Raw genomic sequence first — 20,369 nt, 5'->3', positions numbered from 1 at the left:
CTTGCACGGACTTTTGTAAATAGCCCATATGCTGGTGCTGGGGGAGCGCCGAGAAACTAGTTTGAAAAGCATAAAAGACATAAAATAGCATCTGTATTTTTTTTCTTAGTGTGAGCAAAAATATTCAAGCAGACAAACCCAGGGACTAAGACTCTAAATATTACTTGTGAGTCACCCCAGCTTCTTTCCAAGAGAAAGACACCCACATCCCTCACTTAACACCCCTTCTGTGACGCATTAGGATTGCAGCTTTTTTGCTTCTCCCACCGAAATCCTAGTCCCTTGTCGTGTGCATGAGGGCAGCCCTGTGTGCAAGGAGTGTGTTTCCTCATTTCATTCCCTCTGGTGGTGAGAGCCAGTTTCCAAACCATCTCAAGAGATCAGACGCACGCCAGGCCCTCCAGCGGACACTAGATGGCGCTGGACCCCACGTTATTCAGCAACCAAGCACCCTTGCCAGGAAAAATGTTTCCCTGTGAAGTCCCCTCCTTACCAGAGACTGGGTGTGTGTGTGTGGGGGGGGGGGGGGGGGGGGTTTGGGTAGGGGGAGGAAATGGGAGAGCGCTATTTCAGTTTGTACCACAAGCATAAAGCGCCACCAGGAGCTCACCCCTGGCTTTGCCCTAACCGGGCCCAGTGCGGGTGTAGCTGTGGAAGGCAGTTTCCAGGCCAGAGGCTGGAGACCCAGCAGTTATTGGCTGAGCTAAAAATAACGTTAGGAACAAGTAACCATTTTCAACTTCTGCTCTGCCCAGAGGGGCAGGAAGGAAAAGACCTTTCTCCCTTTTGGAAGGAGGTGGTGGTGGGGGGGAGAACAGAGGCAGATCCTTGAGACTCCTTTGTGACAGCTGCCCAGCATCTGTCCTTCCCTTGGGGAAGAGCTGACAGGACTTCCACCCTGACCCCAAGCCATTTCCTTCCAGGCCCTGCCCCCTCTCGGGCTGATACCAGCCTTAGTGCTCCTGAGGAGCCGAGTTGTGGGGTTGTTTCCTGTTCAGGGAGCTGGGCTGAGGTTGCCATCAATACCCGCTTAATTTCATTGCACTGAGAGCACACCCTCATATATGTATACTGAGAGCATATTGGAATCCCCATTGCTGTGACCCCAAAGCTCTTATGAACAGTGACAATAAGTGGCAGTTGTAAAGTGATTTCCAGTTTGCTAAGCACTATGAGCGCTCTTTATTCCTGGAGAGGCAGGTGAGTTGCATTTTCTGTTTGCAGATCATGTGACTGACACACCAGGGTCTCCCTGGAACTGCTGGCACTGATGTTGTTTCTTTGAAATGATGATGATCATTGTTGCTTACTATCGTTTTCACTGTTACGTTCCCTTTGATGTGCAAGAGGCCAAACAGAACACGGGTGTAAAGACAGCTTCGGCTAATGGGTTTCCGTTTGGCTGATACCACATGGACAAAGAAGGGCTGAATGTGGAGAACCACTGAAGGGATGTGAATGCCTGAGCAGACTCTTGACTTCTTGGCCATGCTGGAGTATCCCGTGGTGGGAGGTTGGGCTCTGCAGAGTTGGAGGGCAGGTAAGTAGGGAGGGCAGGTGTACTGGCAGTCCTGCTGAGAAGGCTATGGGGTGTCCCCATCCATCAGCCAATCACACATTCGTGGGCACCCATGTAACAGAATGAAATGCTCTTTCTCTCTGTCTTAATTCTAGCCTGTATTTCTTACATGACCTTCAGAGAAATAGCTCCTGCGATAGATATACTCATTATCGGAGGAGTTCTGCTGGAGGCTGGAGCTTTTGGCAAAGACTGGCAGGTGCCTCAAGACCACATCAGATCAGCAAAGGTCAATAAACCAGGGAACAAAGATTTAGAGATTTGATGATCTTCCTTGGATCCCTGTTGGCCCCCAAGTGACACACACCTCTTGCCCTGCCCCTCCTCCCTTCTCTTGAATAAAAGATGCCTGAATTCTAGGTTCTCTTAAGATGGATTTGCAGAAGCTATAAGGCACCCTCCCCCATCTTCTAGAGCTGGCACCATCAAGATCAATAAACTTCTTTGACTCCTAACTCTGATGTTTTGAAAATTGGTCTTTGAAGCATCGGGCACACAAACCTTGAGTGGGTAACACCTACCATATATACAAGAAATGATGTGCCTCTGTGAGGTCACAAAGATCTTTTAAGTCTTTGCTCCAAAGAGCTTACATGCAGTATCACTGGGACAAGTACAATATACACAAATAAAAAGAAAATTAATGACTCAGGGAAGTCCTAGCTAGCGTCTAGAAACCCAATGTCCAAGTTTGGTTGTGTGGAGCTTCCTTTCAGAGCAATGAGGAGGGAAGAGGTTTGTGGGTCTGGGAGGGAGTAGGAGGAAAGGACTGGTCAGTATTCCTGGTGGCTTTGGCTACACCTTATCACCTATCTGTTATATAAAACCTTAATATGCAAATAGACCGAACGGCAAAACAACTGAATAACTGGTTGCTATGATGTGTTGCGGACCGGAACATGGCGGGTGCGGAACATGGCGAGCATTGGCCGTGGCGGGATGGTGGAGCAGGTGAGCAGGGGTGCCAGACCAAGGCGGGGTGCTGGTTGCTGTCATCAGGGCGAGCCTCTGGTGATTACTGAAAATTCTTTGCTCCTGCGTGCCGCGGTCCCGCCTGGTGCTCACACCTGCTGCCAGTGCTGGCCCCGCTCACACCCACTGCCAGTGGCTCTGGTGCCAGCAGCAGGTGTGAGTGGTTGCAAACAGAGACTGCCAGCCCCAATCGCCCCTCAGGGCTTCTCCACCTCCTCCTGCTCCTGAGGGGTGATTGGGGCCAGCAACCGCCTCTCACACCCACTGCTGGCGACGGCCCCGCTCGCACCCACTGCCGGACCTGATTGCTGGATGCCATCAGTGGGTATGACAGCGGCTGCCAGCCCCCATCACCCCTGAGGGCACTGGCCCCACTCGCACCCGCTGCTGGCGCTGGCCCCAATTGCTCCGCGCCATCAGCGGGTGTGAGCAGGGCTGCCACTGTCAGCGCATGGGAGTGGTGGTGGCGGGAGCAGGGCTGCAGGCAGACAGGGGACCGGGGGCCATGGTGGGAGGGGCCAGGCGGGGGTGCAGGGGATGGGCCGAGACCCGGCCCTGTGCCCACTGCAGCCTCATGGTCCACAGTTCCTTTCAAGGTGCACGAATTCGTGCACTGGGCCCCTAGTGTATTAATAAGATGAGGTTTGCCCCTACTCATGTCCAGGCTCTAAATGTCCTGTTGGGGTCAGAGTGAATCAAAGGCCCAGAGTGTCTGGGTTATGGTTTGTGTATATGGGATGCTTGTGTTGTGGTCCAGGGAGTCAGAGGGAAATCACCTAGGGCAGTGGTCGGCAAACTCATTAGTCAACAGAGCCAAATATCAACAGTACAACGATTGAAATTTCTTTTGAGAGCCAAATTTTTTAAACTTAAACTTCTTCTAATGCCACTTCTTCAAAATAGACTCGCCCAGGCCGTGGTATTTTGTGGAAGAACCACACTCAAGGGGCCAAAGAGCCACATGTGGCTCACGAGCCGCAGTTTGCCAACCATGGACCTAGGGGCAGGTGAACTTTTCACTTTCCAGCACCCCCCGCTCCCCCCCGCACCCCAGTTCTGTCCCCAAGGTCCTCAGAGATATGGGCAGAGTTCTGGGCCCCTCGCTCCCACTACCAGTGAGTCACTGAGTCCTGGCCACCTGCTCCAAACTATCCTCCTCCCTCCCACCCCCACCGTCACTGCCACAGCTCTGCTTCTCATCACAGTGGCCTGAAGGGCTTTTCTTTTAAAAATAAACACCTTTATTTTTACAGGAGAAAAATACATATGGAGATGAATGCACCTGCATAAATCTAACAAAAAGGATTTATAGTAGAAAGTAAATCTCTCTTCCACCCTAGGTCCCCAGCCTGCCAGGTCCTCCCCCAGAGGCAGCCACTGACCCCCCCCCCCTCCAGTCCACCCCTTTCTCTCCCTACTCACCCAAGTCTCTTCCAATCACCCTTTTCTGGTTTCCAGAATTTTGTTTTTTAAGGAAAGCACAAATTGGTCCTCTTGCTCCTCATTGTCCTCGGGATATGCAAAAATGCAAACTCTTTGGCCCAGGCTATGGCCCTTCCCATCAGGCCCCACAGCTGTCTCTAGCCTCATCACCCCCAAACCCCACTCACAAGCTCAGTTCCAGCCAAGCCTAACCACTTGCAGCAGCCTAATTACTTTTTTTTGAGTAGCTAGCACATCTACACACACACACACACACACACACACACACACACACACACAATCCTATGCCCTCAAAGATAACTGCTGCTCACTAATTTCTTGTTTCCTCCCAGTAATTTTTATACAAAGCTTTTAAAAAGTGTATTAATAATATCTCAGAAACCTTTCCATAGAAATGATGTTTCGTTATTTTTGTGTCTCTGTAGTATTAAATTGCATGGGTAAACTCTAATCCAGCAACCTTTTTCTGTAAAGGACCAGAGAGAAACTATTTTAGGTATTGTAGGCCATCCAGTTTCTGTGGATACTGCTCAACTGTGTCATAGGGCAAAAGAAGCGGTAGATAATGTGTAAACAAAGGGGCATGGCCGTGTTCCAATAAAACTTTACTTATGGACACTGATGTGAGAATTTTATATAATGCCCATGTGTCATAAAATAGAATTCTTCAATTTTTTTCAACCATTTAAAAATGTTGAAACTATTCTTAGCTGCAGGCCTTTCAAAAACAGGCAGAAGGCCTTAATTTATTTAACTGGTTCTCTATTAATGAACATTTAAATTGTTTTTAATTTTTTGCTGCAATTTATAAGCATGTACATATGTCACTTCATATGCTGGCACATAGTATATCCACATACAGGGTAGGCTTAAGAAGTGGAATTGCTGGCTCAGAAGATATATGCATTCATTTTGATAAACATTGCTAAATTGCCCTTCTAGGGGCTGTGCTAGTTGACATAACCACTAGACTAAATGGGAATATCTGTGTCCTTACAGCCAAGTGTGTATTTTCACACTTGGGTTTTTGCCAATTGGATAGGTTTAATAAAAAAAGGCATCTTAGCGTTTTTCTTATTACGAAGAAGGTTGGAGATCTTTTCATATGTTTAACAGACATTTGTAATTTTTTTATCTGTGAGTTGTCTTTTCATATCCTTTGCTCATATTTATATTGTTCTTTTCTTTAGAGTTTTGGTTGTATAGCTTCATAATTTAAAGGGATTAGCCCTTTGTCTGCTGAGCAGCATATATTCTTTTCATTTATTTTTCACTTTGCTTATACAGGCTTACTTGCTTATTTGACATGCACAAACTTGAAACATTTTTTTTTTTTTAGTAGCTGAATTTATCAATTTGTTATTTTATAGCTTGTGGTTTTGGACTCATAATTAGGAAGAAGCTTCCCACTCTAATACTATGAAAAAATTCATCCACCTTTTCTCTTGTTAATTTTGTGGTTTTGTTGTTTACATTTAAATGTTTAATCCGTTTGGAGTTTAGTCTGGTATTTGGCGTGAGGTATGGATCCAAATTAGTTCTTTTTTCTATCTGGCTACCCAGGAATCTCAACAGCATTTATTAGTAACTGGAATTGGCATGCCACCTTCATCATATACTAAATATATTTATATTCTTCCTAAACTGATCCATTGGTCTATCTGTTCATGTGCTAGTACTATAAAGTTTTTAATTATCAAAGTGCTATGGATGTTTTTATATTTGTTGACTTAGTTCAGGGTTTCTCTACCTCGGCACTACTGTCATCTTAAGCCAGATAGAATTCTTTGCTGTGGAGGGCTGTTCTGTGCATGGTGTGATGTACAGTAGCAACCCTGTCCCCCACACATTAGATGGCAGGTACACACACACACGCACACACACATACGCACACACACACAGTTGTGATGAGCAAAAAGAAAGAAAATTGTTTCCAGATGTTGCAAAATGTCCCCTGGGGATGAAATTGCCCCTCTTGAGAACCCTAGGTCTAGCCATTGATCATTGCTCTTTTTTCATATCTTCCTGTTTATTCTTGTTTACTTATCACTGTGTGTTTGCACATGCCATTCCCTCTACCTGGAATGTCCTTCTCTTACTCATTTGCTCATCAGAGTTCAGCTCCCGGGAAGGTTTCTTGGGCCACCTGCTCCATCCTGTGACGACCTCCTTAAAAGGGCATAGCCAAGTTTGTATGCAGAAATTCTACTTTCTTTATAACTGTGTTCCTGGTTCCTTGGTACATTGCAACATCACTCTTATCCCTTAAAGGAAAGTGCCAGGGACATCAACCCATGGTTTTCTTGGGTGACGTGCACTTTTTCACATTTCTAGATGGAATCAGAAATACCATCCCTGAAAACAGTTATAGGGCCTGTGTCCTGGAGATTCGTTTGGCTCCTTTGCCAAGGTCAGCCCACACAAACCAGTGAGCATCAGGGAGCTGGCAATGTGGTGGGGAGGGAGGAGTGGTTACCTCCAGCCCAACCGGGTGGCTCGCCTGGACCTAAGATCCAGGAAGTCACAGTTCCATTACCTGTCAAGACTCATGCCCAGGTTGCAGGATTGATTCCCCAGTAGGGGGCGTGCAGGAAGCAGTGATTGATTATTCTCACCAATGATGTTTCTCTCTCTCCCTCTTTTTTCCTCTCTCTGAAATAAAAACCATATTTTAAAAAAAAGAGTGATTACCTGTGGAGGCAGAAGTAAGAGTGAAAGAGGTGATGAAGGGGAACTTCAAACTTGGGGAGGTGGCATGCTTCTGAACATTTGGATGTTTACGGTAAGAATATATTCACATATCAGATAATTAACTCCTTTCCCCCAAAAGAAGAGAGACAAAGAAAGAACTATTAGTAATGCTGAAGAAGGGAGGGAGATGGGGAGGAGAATCAATGAAAGGGCTCTTTCATTTTTTACTCTGTATACTTCTGTATTGTTTGAATCTGTGCAGCAGGCACACACTGGTATTTCTTGTGTAGCTACTTTTTATCATGCAAAGTTTCATTTATGCACTCGACAGCTAATAGTTTGTGACTGTTTGCTAGAAACTGAACACTGAGCTCCGCACTAATCTGATGCAATCTCACAATATTCTGCGAGTTGCATAGCATCATCCCATTTTATACAGGCGGAATCTGTGATCCAAAGACCGGTGAGGTAATCTGCCCAATTGTCCACCTAGCTAGCAAACACCAGGACAGAGATCCAACCAGGTCTGCCTGATTGCAAACGCCGTGCTCTCTCACCGGTTGCATTCCCCAGGCGGGCACGGTGCTGGGCACTGTCAGGAATGAGGCTCCCTGTCTTCCTGCCAGTGGAACCTAGTCAGGATGAAAAACGAGAGACACGAACAGATGGAGAAAAATAGGCAGCAATACTTAATGGAAAGAAATGCTCAGAGAATTGACCCTTGTAAAGTTGAACGACACCAGAAAGACAGACAGCGAAGGTTTGGTGCGCCCAAACACCCATACACATTTTCGCTTGGTTCTGCACGCCCAGAAGCCTCATGTCACACTGCTGCTCTGTTCAAACGGCTCTAATAATAGCCCTATGGAGTCCTGCGGTTGGAGGAGACGGTGAGAGGTCACTGCGTCTGGCTCCTGCCTGCAAAAGGGAGAAACGGTTCTCCTTATGGGAACTCCGAGGCAAGGAGTAAATTAAGTCACTAGATCAAAGTCAGTTTTTTGCCCCCACCCCCTGCATCAGCAAGGAGTTGGAACCATATGCTGGAGTCCAGGGCACCGACAGTCTCATGAGTCAGCATGTGGGAAATTACATTCATACTGCGGCTCTTCACCAAGGAGACAACGGCCCACCTCTTTTCCAGCTGTAAACCATCTGGTGGCAGGGAGTGTATCAGCTGGGAAATGCCCTTCTCCCATGGCGGCATCTGGAGGAGGAATGGGGACAGTCAGAGAGGTTTGGGTGTTGGTTGCTCTTGCATTGTTGCTGTCACCCCTTCTTGCAGGTACCTACTGCATCAGGATGTGGCTCAGTTAGCGCACCAGGTGCACTGTGGATGATGAAGGGCCTTGCAAGGGACTGAGAGGATTTCGTTTGTATAACTCCATCTAGCCAAAAGCTGAAGAACAACTGCTGGCAATTCTCTGACTAGTTTTACACTTGAAAAATAAGAATTGCTGAAGCTGGCTCCAGAGCTTAGGGCTTTGAATAATGAGGATGTGATGCAGAAAACCAGTTCTCTGAGGGGAAGTGGCTCCTCATTCATGGGCAATGAAGGACTGCTGATGGTTGAGCAAGATGTGAATGAAGATAAAAGTCTGACAGTGATCCCAGGAGCAATCCACAGGGCAAAGGTCAGCTTTGGGTCACTGTGGTCACCGGAGCAAGGACGAGTTCAGGCACTCACCTCCAGTACAAAATTTAAGGGGACACGAAAAACTCAGCAATCAAGGGAAATATTTTAATGCCATTTTAAAAAATATTTTATTGATTTTTAGAAAGAGAGGAAGAGAGAAACATCAATGATGAGAGAGAATCATTGATTGGGTGCCTCCTGTGTGCCCCCTATTGGGGATCGAGCCCACAACCTGGGTATGTGCCCTTGACCAGAATCGAACCCAGGACCTTTCAGTCCGCAGGCCGACACTCTTCTCCACTGAGCCAAACCAGCTAAGGTTAATGCCATATATATTTTTTTAATATATTTTATTGGTATTTTACAGAGAGGAAGGGAGAGGGATAGAGAGTTAGAAACATCGATGAGAGAGAAACATCGATCAGCTGCCTCCTGCACACCTCCCACTGGGGATGTGCCCGCAACCAAGGTACATGCCCTTGACCGGAATCGAACCCGGGACCCTTCAGTCCGCAGGCCGACGCTCTATCCACTGAGCCAAACCGGTTTTGGCAATGCCATATTTTTTAATGCAAAAAAAGAAATAAAACCTCATGGTGAACAAAATATTAAAATTTTAAATGAAGGCCAGTGCCAGGCTGAGCTGTATTGGCGCCTGAGGCCAAAGGAAAGAATGTGCACCCCTAGCTTTAGTGAAAACACACACACACACATGCACAAACACCTTATCAAGCATATTTTATAAATCTATTTCTTATTTTAGAGAATTGCCAAGTCTGGCAGTTTCTCTTGACTAAGTGCCAATCTTAAATGATTTTAATTCATTGAAGCAGACTTAAATGATAATAAATTCTATTTGGGTATAAATCAAATATCTAAACTTAGTTTTAATATACCTATGTTTCAATCTTTCAACATTTTTTCACTACTTTAATATTTGGGAAAAATTAATCATTAAAATAATGCATATGGGGATGCATAGCTTTCCTTCTGCTTCAGACCCCAGCATGGTCCCCCAGGGCTCTGGTGGTAATAAACCACATTAGATGGTCACCAGTCAGAAACTGGGTGCATCTGTGTCAAATGTGGTGGAAGTTCTTGCTGATACTCCTCCCCTCCGTCTAAAAAAGTCTGACTCCCTGGGGTTGCCCTTCAGGATTGGGGGTGCAGGGAATCATCTCATTCCATGTCACACCTTTCTCCAAGGCTGTGAGATTACTGAAAACTGAGGATGACATTATCCCACCCTAATTGCTTGAGATGTGAGAGACTCTAGCCTCTGGGGAGCGGTCACCTTGAGTTGAAGGCCAAGGGCACATTGCACATCTTTGATACAGAACCTATGCCTGTGAATTCTGGACACCAGGTAACATTAAGAAACACTGTTTGGAAGTTTTTGGCTTGGAGATCATGAGTTTATTTTTCCTTACATGTATTTTTAATATATAATATGTTCCTATGGCTCAAAATTCAAAAAGATATAAAAAGAGAAGCCTTTCTCCCACCATTGTTCTATACAAACAGGCAATAACTTTTAGTAGTTTCTTGCCAGTTGGGACTTTATTAAAAAATAGAATTAAAATAGGTTCTATGTGTTAGATTAGGACCCACCCAACTCTTTCTGGACGAGATAATCTGGCTGGTACAGAGTGCTGAGCAAAGTTGTCATGTGTGTGGTTGGCACTGGTAATTTCAAGCCTGCATCATGCTTGGGTGCTGCCAGAGCCCACGGGCAGAGGCATCCAGGCCTCCCTTGCAGATTGGCACAGTGGCTAGTGTCAGTGCTACTGAATACCTCAGAGCCAAGCCAACAGGGAATCGGTCTGAGGCCGTCAGCATGGTTGGGGTTTTCCTCCCGTGACATCTCTGGTCTAATAATAATCCCCAAAGGAAAGGGTATCAGTGTTTCCTAGAAACACATGACAGAGTTTGTAATCTGTCCCCATCAACCGCAAGCAAACTTCTGCATACTCAGGATGACACACATCCTCACAGCCGAAATGACATTCCAAACCACAAACACAACTCTTTGTTTTTATGGTCACCATGTACCCTCAAGATATCATTGTTCCAAAGGCGACTGATGTCCTTTGCTCTCTTGGTTCTGGCTGAGGAGATCGCTGAGAGAGTGAAAGGGCGGAGTCCCCTTGTGAGTGAGGATCCACGGGCTCAGAGCTGGACTGTAAACAGAAGAGGGCTGGGAGAGATCTTAAGACAAACTGGGGAGAAATGCTGACAGAACCACCATGCCACATTACCTTTACAATGTGCCAAAGGCGTCTTCTCCTCGTGCCTCTCTTAGCTACATCCCTACTCATCACTCTTCTCTATAAAGTTGTTTCTCATTGAGTCACCCTCTAAGGCTTGCTGGCAAACTCTCAGCACCTGGCTTTGAGCCCAAGGGCCCCTCCTAGCCTTCTCCACTCATTCTCTCCCTCCCCAGGGCCCTGTACGCTTTGTTGAAAACTCGAGTGGCGTGTGAACTCCCTGAGCTAAGTGGACAAGGAAAGCAGACTGGACCCCATTGCTCTCTCTGGGTCCTCTGTCTAATTTGACTTTAGGAGGACAGGAGATGGCAGGGTAAAGAGAAACCAAACAGCCCTGGCTGGTTTGGCTCAGTGGATAGAGCATCGGCCTGCGGACTCAGGGGTCCCGAGTTCGATTCCGGTCAAGGGCATGTACCTTGGTTGCGGCCACATCCCCCGTGGGGGGTGTGCAGGAGGCAGCTGATTGATGTTTCTCTCTCATCAATGTTTCTGGCTCTCTATCCCTCTCCCTTCCTCTCTGTAAAAAACCAATAAAATATATTTTTAAAAAAAAAAAGAGAGAGAGAAACCAAACAGAACTTGTGGTTCCACCCTTGGGTAGCATGTCATTGCTTACCTAGCATGGAGCGAACACGTTTTTGTTCACTTCAACCAGTGTTAATTAATGTCTTCAGGACAGTGACGATTTCTGTGGGGGGGGGGGCAAATTTAAGAGCAAGAATCTTCTGTTGGGGAGGAGAGACAAAGCATGGTAGCCAGCGTTCAGAGAACTGGGAATGTCTAGAGAGCTCTGGAAAGATACTAGTAGCCTATGAAGTCGTCAGGGGTCAAATGCTTAAATGCTGAAGGAAATCCACCTGCAGGAGAGGGGAGCACAGGTTGGGTTCTGAAGGGAGGATACTAGATGAAGCAGGATCCCAAGCACTTTCCCTGCTTTCCTCAAACCCAGGAAGCCTCTTCCTTCCTTCATTTGTGCATAGTTGCACCCACTTCACTATGGACACTCGAGAATCATTAAAATGATGTCTTTCTCTGCATACAGGGGGTGGGCAAAAGTAGATCTACAGTTATTCATATGGAAAATAATACAGTAATAAGAAATAATAATATGAGAATAAACTCTGTTTTGCATACTCATAACTGTAAATCTACTTTTGCCCACCCCTGTATTTTTCTGCCTCCTCAGATAGCTCTTCCTCAAGTCTTGAGAAAAAGATTTTAAAAATCCAAATAACTTTTTTTCTGGAAGTCTCATTTCCCCCGCTAGTTGTCCATTTCCATAGATGGAATACAGTAATTCTCTTGTGCTATGTCTAAGGAACATTTTATATTTTCACAAATCATCACATCTGTTCTCAACTGGGTTACCGGCTGTCTTCTGTCAGTGAGTGGGGTAAAAACCAGATCATTATTTCATAAAGTTAGACAAGTATGGAGTAGAGGGATGCTGCTTTGGCTTTCTTGACTGTTTGCGACACTTGCTGTACTTTTTCTACAACTCTACGAATCTGGGGCCACAACGATAGAATGTTCCTATGTACTCTTGCTGCTGTTGGCAAGTATTTATTTTCATCTTATAGATTAAAGAGAGCTCAGGTTTCTATATTTTAATAAGTGTGACCTAGATAGTGCTAAGCAGCCCACACTTCACCCATACCGTTTCTGATTTGATATAGTATATCTAAATAGGCCTTTTGAAATTCTGATTAGCTCAGGGCAGGGGAGTTTGAATTGTTTACATTTCACTGCCAGGAATCTTGCTGTTAAAGGAGACTTCTCCCAGGCCCATCCCATTAACACAAACCACCTGGGCGGGAAGAACCAAGAAATATTTTCTCGCATGGCTTAATTGAATAAACTTTAACTTCCTTCCGTTGCACATGAACTACTATTAGATATCTCTCATCTTAACAAATGCCTGTCCCTCACTCCTGCAGGATGGCTCCCCCAGGGACTTCACTCCTTGGAATATCCCCTATCTCCTTTCTGCTGTCTCAATAGCTCCCCCTCTCTTCTGAGTCATTCTAATCGGCACAAAAAATAAACATGAAAAATTCCCCATCTTTCATATCCCTGGCTATAACACCACCTCTCTGTTCCCCAACATCCCCAAATTTCTAGAATAAATTCTCTGCCTACGGCTGAGGCCAAGACTTCTGCCTTCACAGGCCATCAATATGAACGTTGTGAAGATTCCAAGTGACTGCCAAGTTGCTAAGTCCCATGGTCAGGTTTCTGTCCTAATTCTTTTTCCACTTCACCACTCCCTCCTCTTGGACCCCAGCTTGGCTTCTGGGTCAGCCTCTCCCCTGGCATTCTTCCTCTTTTCCTGCCCACATCTGCTTGGTTGGCTGCACCCAACTTTTACTGTTGGGCATCTGCTCTCCTTTTATCTACATCCTCTCCTGGGTCATCTCATCAGTGGTCCAGAGGCTGAAATGCCCTCTTTATGCTGTTGACTCCTGAATTTCTCTCACAAGCCAGATTCTTCAGCCCAAGACTGGTTCATAGAACTTCTTGCTCATGTGACTTCTCCTCATTGAATGTCTCAAGTCTGACCAATCCAAAACAAGGGATAATATAAATTTCTGAGCATTTTAGAATTAAAGGAATTTATTCTCTTGTCTTCATCCTGAGTGATGATGCCTGCTGATAAAATCTGTGTGTGTTTGAAGTGTGGTGTGTGTGAACATGTGTGCGGCAGTTAGAGTTCTATTCCCACTCACCATGTGTCCAATGTCTTGATAGACAGCTGTGTGTCAGTTTCCCTGGGTTTATTTCAATTGAACTATCTGCCTGTTCCTACTGGTTCTGTTATTTTTGAATCATGACCCCAATACCTACAAAGTTCCATATCCCATACATTGCCTAGAATTTTGGAAAATGTTCTATAAACTATGACGATTGACTTGCTGGGGCCACAGGGCCAGGCCATATCCCTTCATGTGGGGGTGGGGAGAGGGTTTCCCTGCAAGGAAAGAGATGTTCTCGATGCCTTTCAATCCCAGGAGAGCTGGTTAGCCTTAGGTGTGAGAGAGGAAATCCTAATCCCTCTCTGTATTCAATGGTAGTAGTGGGCAGGTCCCTGAGTTACCTACACATGAAACATTTGAAAACTTTTTGTTTGTCAGCTTACTCATCAGTCCATCTCCCATCCTGGCTATCCCCCAAGGTCCTCACTCCTCTAGAGCAAGACCACGAGACAGGGGCTATGAAGCTCCGTCCAGTGGTTCTCCATCCTGCTACACTTTGGAATTACTGGGGGAGCTTTAAATAATGCTGATGGCTGAGACCTTCCCCAGCGATTCTGAATCACTTGTTCTGGGTAAGTCAGGGGCCTGGTTACTGGTAGTTTTCAAAGCTTCCCAGGTGATTCTGAAGCAGAGCCAAGGCTGAGCACTTTACTCTGGGCCATGTTGGCATCAGCTTCCCAAGGTTTTCCTTCATGGCAATTGATTTCCAGCAGTAGGATTTCAGCTGCAGAGAACCCCAAGTTTGCATCTATCAGATGACATCTTCCCATAATCTCCAGGGTAGCTCTCTTTTCCCCGCAGTGGACTGTGAGTTCTTTGAGGACTGGGCTATGTCATTCCATCTTTTTCTCTATGTCTGGTGCACCATGGAGCTCAATAACTGTTAGCTTACTGAAAACATGAAGGTCCCAAGCAAGGTGAAGTAGACAGTTGGCACCAATCCCCATGCCCTGGTGTTGACCTTTGGAGACTCTGCAACATCAGCTGTACACTGGGTGTGCACTTTGCGTCACAATGCATTCCAAGCTCTGTCTCCCAGGTTCCCATGCAGAGCACTGTGAGATTGCTCTCCTCCACACTTCCATTGTTCTGCTGCCTCCTCCGTCAGGGTGGGGGAAACGCACCACAATAGGGGGGGTCCCCTATTTGCTGCAGCTGGGGATTGTCACCCCAGAATGCTTTACCCAGCCGCTTCAAGCCTGCTCTCCCACTGTCCCAGGAACATGGTACCCTGAATGCTGGAAGGTCTGGAACCTAATGGATGGTTCCGAGGAAGCTCCTGGAGGCCTTGGAAGCGAGTGTTCCATGAGGAATGGTTTCTCTGGGAGGTGTTACTGGTTTGACATTGTCACCTGTCATTCTCTGAGTCTCTGGATGACATCACTTAGCTCAGGAGTCCGGGTGTGGTGGCTGGTAGTGCCGGCATTGTTTGAGATTTGCCTGTGCAGCTCTATTCCTTGGGACCGAAACCTTCAGAATGGGGTGTCTTAACCCAGGGTTGACAGATGGGTCTTGGGGAGGAAGATGGACAACCCCCTCAAATTATATGTACAGTATTGCACCTGTATTATTTAGGCACATTTCTCCAAGGAGAGAGAGACCTTTAATTGTCTTCAGATTCTCTAAAGTTGTCCATGAAACTGCAAAACTTTGGCCCATCAACCCCCACTGTCCTCCCCACAATTTTAACTTCCTGCTGTTCCTAGAAGGCCTGGAGAGGGTGAGTTCTAACATCCTTCTGCCACAAAGATCTGGAAAGAGGTTGTCTAGGTTAGGCCAGCCTCCATGGACATAGAAAGACATTAAGGGTTACTTGATGTTCTGAGAACTTGGAGGGTGGAAAAGTGTGTTAGCAACCACCCTTCATGCTCCATCTTGGACACTTAGACTGTGTGTGTGTGTGTGTGTGTGTGTGTGTGACTTATAGTTCTCCTCACACTGAGCATGTGTGTCACATCTGACAGGCAGCCGTGTCTCATTTTTCCAGGGCCTGTTCCTGTGGGCAGGTCCTAGTTGTCTGGGCTCTGTGATGCTATTCAAAAACGATGAGACTCTCCTCAGGGAGACCGACCTCCTGCCACCAACACTCCCACCTCCTGCCCACCTCAAGCTCCTCATACAACCCCTATGTCATCCCTTTCTCCAGGGCGGTTTTATTTTCAACAAGATGCATGCCCCCCCACCCCGCCCCTGTCCCCAGCCCCCAGCAGTGGCTGAGGATGAAGTGCTGTCCTTCCCGCCCCCGGAGATGCAGCGGCCAGTGGAGCCAGCGAGCCCAGTGCACGCTCAGCTCCGTTTCCCTGGGCAGTGTTGGCAGTGGAAACAGTGACAAGGAAGCATTGAAACAGGGCGGCCAGTCCAGGGACTGCTAAGGCTCTATGGCATGGAGAGAAGTGGGAGTGGCCACACCCAGAGCTGAGTAACATCCAAGTCAGCGTGGGCTGGGCTGCTCGCTCTCTGCTGTGGGACTCGGCTCACAGCTGTTCTGGGGAGAGCGTAACCCGGGGAGGCCTCCCTCACTGCCCTCCCCAACGAGGAGACTTCCAAACCTATTTTCCATTGCCGTTCCCCCCAGGGCCTTGTATTTCTCCCCAGAGAGCTAGCGGGGGGCCTCCTTCATCAGGTTCCCGATGCTGGGGTAGTATAAAGGTCGGACGGCACCAGGGGCCACTTTCCTTGGCCGCCGCTCTGCCCTGAATTCAGGGATGTAGCTCCAGTGTGAGGAGCATGGAAATCCTGAGCTTTGCTGTGAAACTGATGGTGGGGCCCGAACCCATTGTCTTCTCTCCTTGCCCGGAATTATCCATGGAAATCCCACCCATCTATGAGCACATACTCAGTATGTATGGTACCTGGTGCCTGCTCTCAAGGAGATGCAATGTGGGACAACAACAATCATTTCAGAACAGCAGCTGCATTTATGGAGCACGGACCATGCCCCATACATGGCTAAGCGGTTCACGTGGGTTACCCATTTTAACTACCACATACTCCTGGAGTAGGTGCTACATTATAATATTTTACAGAGGAAAGGGAAGCTCGGAGAGTTCAGTTACTTGCCTTTGGTCACACAGTAAGTGGTTACGCTGAAGCATCAAGTCCAAGTCATCTCCAAAACCCGTGCTTGTAACTGCTACTGTGAGCTACCCCTAAAAGGACACCAGGCATTGGAGCAGCCCTGAGAATGGTACAAATGGTAGAGGATATAGGAATTCAGAAGGATAGGTAATAAAAGGAAGGAGAAGGAGTGGAAAGGGAGGGAGAAATATTCTGAAAAAGATGGCCTTGAATTCTGCCATGAAAATCCACTGGTTCCACTAAAAGCTTGATATTGAGAGGACTTGTAGGGCATGCCTGTAGTGATGCCAAAAACTGTCCCCAGACTCTCCACTCTGCCACCAGCGTGGGAGCCCTTTGTCTTCTGCTCCCAGGCCCAGCCCATCTCAGCTGATTTCTGTGGGGTGCTAGCTGCCCCTGCACCTCCACATTCACTGATGATGCTCTACCCACATCCTCTGGATCCCTCCTCCCAGCTGTGTGTGCTTTGCTTTGAACAACCTGCACCTGTGGCTTCCGCAGAGGCCTGCCCTTGGGTTAATGGAGCCACCTTCCCCTTCAGGAGCAGGAAGTTTCTGGGAAGGTGTAAACCCCCAAGGTCACCAATAACCAGGACTGATGCGGTATGAAAGCTCAGCAGCAGCCTTCCCTCCAGGTGGTGCAAATGCTAAGGTGTAATTTCAACTCCAGAGCTGGGTGAGGGAAGGGGTGGGAGGGAAACAGGCTGATGCCGAACTTCACCTGAGGTCACAGTCATACTTGGCTGCTTCTACTCTACCTACTAAGTCTGCTTCCTCAATCCCTTGTGATTTCTTGTGGGAGCCCCCCTTCTTAATCACGTATGCACAGACCCCATCTCTGCGTCTACTCCCAGGAACCAGACTTTAGACAGTGTAGCTGTGAAATTCCACTGACATCTCTGGGGAGAGTTAACTTGAGGTGGCAGGACACTTGTGGGTCAACATATCTCTAAAGCAAGCATGTCAAACTCAAAGGCTAACACAGGCCAAATACACAAGGTTTAAGTTTATGTGGACCGCAAAAACAAAACAAAACAAAACAAAAAAAAACACAAGCTTCAATTTTCATAGAAACTTAGGTTTATTTAGAAAAGTATAGTATAAAATAGAACAAGAGCAATGATAAAATTAACGTTTTCTTATATACCGTTACATTGGCTGGGGTGCAAAAATATTCATTGTGGGCCGCAAGTTTGACATGCTTGCCCTAAAGGAAGAGGGAGAGATTCCAGAGGGCAGGGCAGGGACACAGGACATCATTCACCTCCCACGGCCTTGCCTACTACACTCAGTGACTTCTGGGCTGGCAGTGGGCCTCACTCTCAGAGATGGGACTTTGGCCTCTGCCCTGCTCATTCCCACATCACAAGCCTGTGAGGAGCTAGAGTTATCGAGAACAGAGGTGGCTCCTGGAAGATAGGTAAAAGGATGAGGGAGAACATCCTTGGGGAAAGAAAACAAGATAAGCAACAAGGAGGAAGTCCTCTTGGGCCTTCCTTTCTTCAATAGAGCCAGACCTGGGACCACACTACAGCCCACACAGAAGGTCGGACCCTCTCGTCCACCTGTAGAGCCCTCACCCCATGGTTGGGATAGCCACTGAATACAAGCCCTTTCTCTTTTCAATAACTCCTACTCCTATAAACCATAGCACACTAAGGTGAGAGTAGGTGGTGATTCCCACGGGGATTATCTCACCTGAGAAGCCACGTTCCCTGAATTTCAGGTAAAGATGCTCTAGTGAGTAGATACACAGTGCACAAGACTCCCTTATGGAGGCTCTACATTATTCCCTACACACACACACACACACACACACACACACACACACACACACACACACACCCCTCCTGTATCCTCTCCTCCATTCAATGATCTCAGCCAAGGTCTGCTGGGCCAAGGCAGGTGACCAGGTTTTGAGGCCTACTGTAAAGCCAGAATCTAGACTCCGGAGTGTCCTGCTTGAATAAGCCCTAGCTGGCAGCTTGACACACAACCCTCAGTGCATGTCACAGGAAAAGTGGTGGAGTTGGGAGTAAGAAAGTGAAGCACCCCAGGGCCCTGGGGCCTGCCTGACAGTCACCTCAACTCTCCCTCCACTCCTGCTCAGAGAGTGTGACCTGACCAGCTGCCTGGGAAATGCAGGTGCCTCCCCCACAGCTTTCACAGGAGAACAGCTGTCGCACCTCTGGTGGGAAGGAGTTTCTCCCTTAGCCCCAATGGGATGCTATCTCCTGCCTTCTTCCTCATTCCTAAATTTGTGCAGTCTCCCTCCCTGGATCATGCCAGGTGTGGTGCTCACTGGAGTTCCTCCTCCACTCCTGGGTGTCTTGTTCATTTCGAACCAAGAATGTGCTTCCTTCTCTCAGTATGGGATGATCCTCCTCCCTCTGTCAGAACTTCACTGACACTTCTCCCCACAACCAAACTCAGGCTGAGGAAACCTCCACTAGGAGAGGCAGAGCTCCTGGGGCTACATTTCCCTCCACGGAGGAAAAGCAGCAAATTCAGTCTCTCAGCAGCAACTCAGTCAACCCTTGGGACCACGGGGACACTGAGTGGGTTATATAAGGCACGAATGCACCTTGCTGAGGGGATGAGTGGAGGCTGAAATTCCGACAGAGTTCCATTTGCCAAGCTGTGTACTCTGGTGTGGGACAGAATACACCATTTTTATTCTTCACACAAAAGCACCCCTTGCCCTGGTCAGAGTGGCTCGGTGGTTGAACGTCATCCTGTGCACCAAAAGGTTGCCGGTTCCATTCCTGGTGGAGGCACATGTCCTGGTTTTGGGCCGGTGGGGGACATGCAGGAGGCAGCCAGTCATGTTTCACTCTCACAATGATGTTTCTCTTTCTCCTTCTCATTCCTCTCTCTCTAAAAATCAATAAAAATATTTTTAAAACAAAATAAAAAATAAACACAAAGCACTCACTGGGCTGTGTACCCAGAAGGGGCACAGTTTCCTAATTCATACAAAATCTCCCTATAATCTAGCCTCTGACCTGGCCACCTTATTTTCCTCACCCTCGTCTCCCTAGAAAAGTTCTAGTCTTTGCCGTCTCAAAAGGCAACATCTTTCTCTTTTCATCTCATCCTCTTCTGTCTGAGGATGGTCTCATAGAATCAGGGACCTTCGGCCTATCACTGCCATTGAGAAAGTAACATCCATGTGCCCTCTCAAATTCTCTATCCTCAATGAACAGCAGCCCAAATCAGTCTGGACAGAATTGTCGATGCTGGTTTGCCCATCCCTTCAGCCTGGTCTTCCTCCTTTGCCTACCACAGTGTCCATCCAGCAAGATCATTTCTTAGGAGGCTTCCTCCTGCGGAGGTGACAGGGATGAGCCTGAGAAGATCCCCCGCCCCTACTGCAGCCTTAAGAAATGGCAGGTGGAGCTCGTGGCCAGGCCTGGCTCCAATTCCCCCCTGCTCTTCTATGTAATATTTCATTCCCTTTGTCTTCCTCTGCTAGGCTGTGAGCTGGAACTAAGCTCCCCAGCTGGAGGCAGTGCCCGGCACAGAGAAGAGATTGAGCAAAGATTGCGGAAAGCACCTGCTGGGGTAAATGGCCCTCGCCAGCTTTAGTCTGTCTGATGCAGTGAAGCCACACTTATATCTCAGATGTTCCCTTTTCCATTTTCTCCTAGTTTTCTCTTTGCAACTTTTCTCCTCAGCTATTTGCAGGAGGCAGACATGAAAGATTTGTTTTTGGGTTGTTGGAACCCCTGAAGTTTAGCTCTGAAGCCCCCAAATGGGCAGACCTCCCTTTGGCCCCTCTCAGGGGTAGAAGTGGGGGGTTAGATAGAGGACTTGGAGTTGGTCTGGTCCTACTGGTTAGGGCCCACCCTGCAACCAGAGGCTTCACCAGTGGCACAGAAAGGCTTGGGACTGCTCGTCCACGGCAAGACTAGAAGCTTGTGTGCCCTGAGTTCAGGCTCTGCCAAGCTCACA

Source organism: Plecotus auritus, assembly GCF_963455305.1.
Source record: "Plecotus auritus genome assembly, chromosome: 8".
Classification (NCBI taxonomy): domain Eukaryota; kingdom Metazoa; phylum Chordata; class Mammalia; order Chiroptera; family Vespertilionidae; genus Plecotus; species Plecotus auritus.
Note: the sequence above shows the minus strand (reverse complement) of the source record.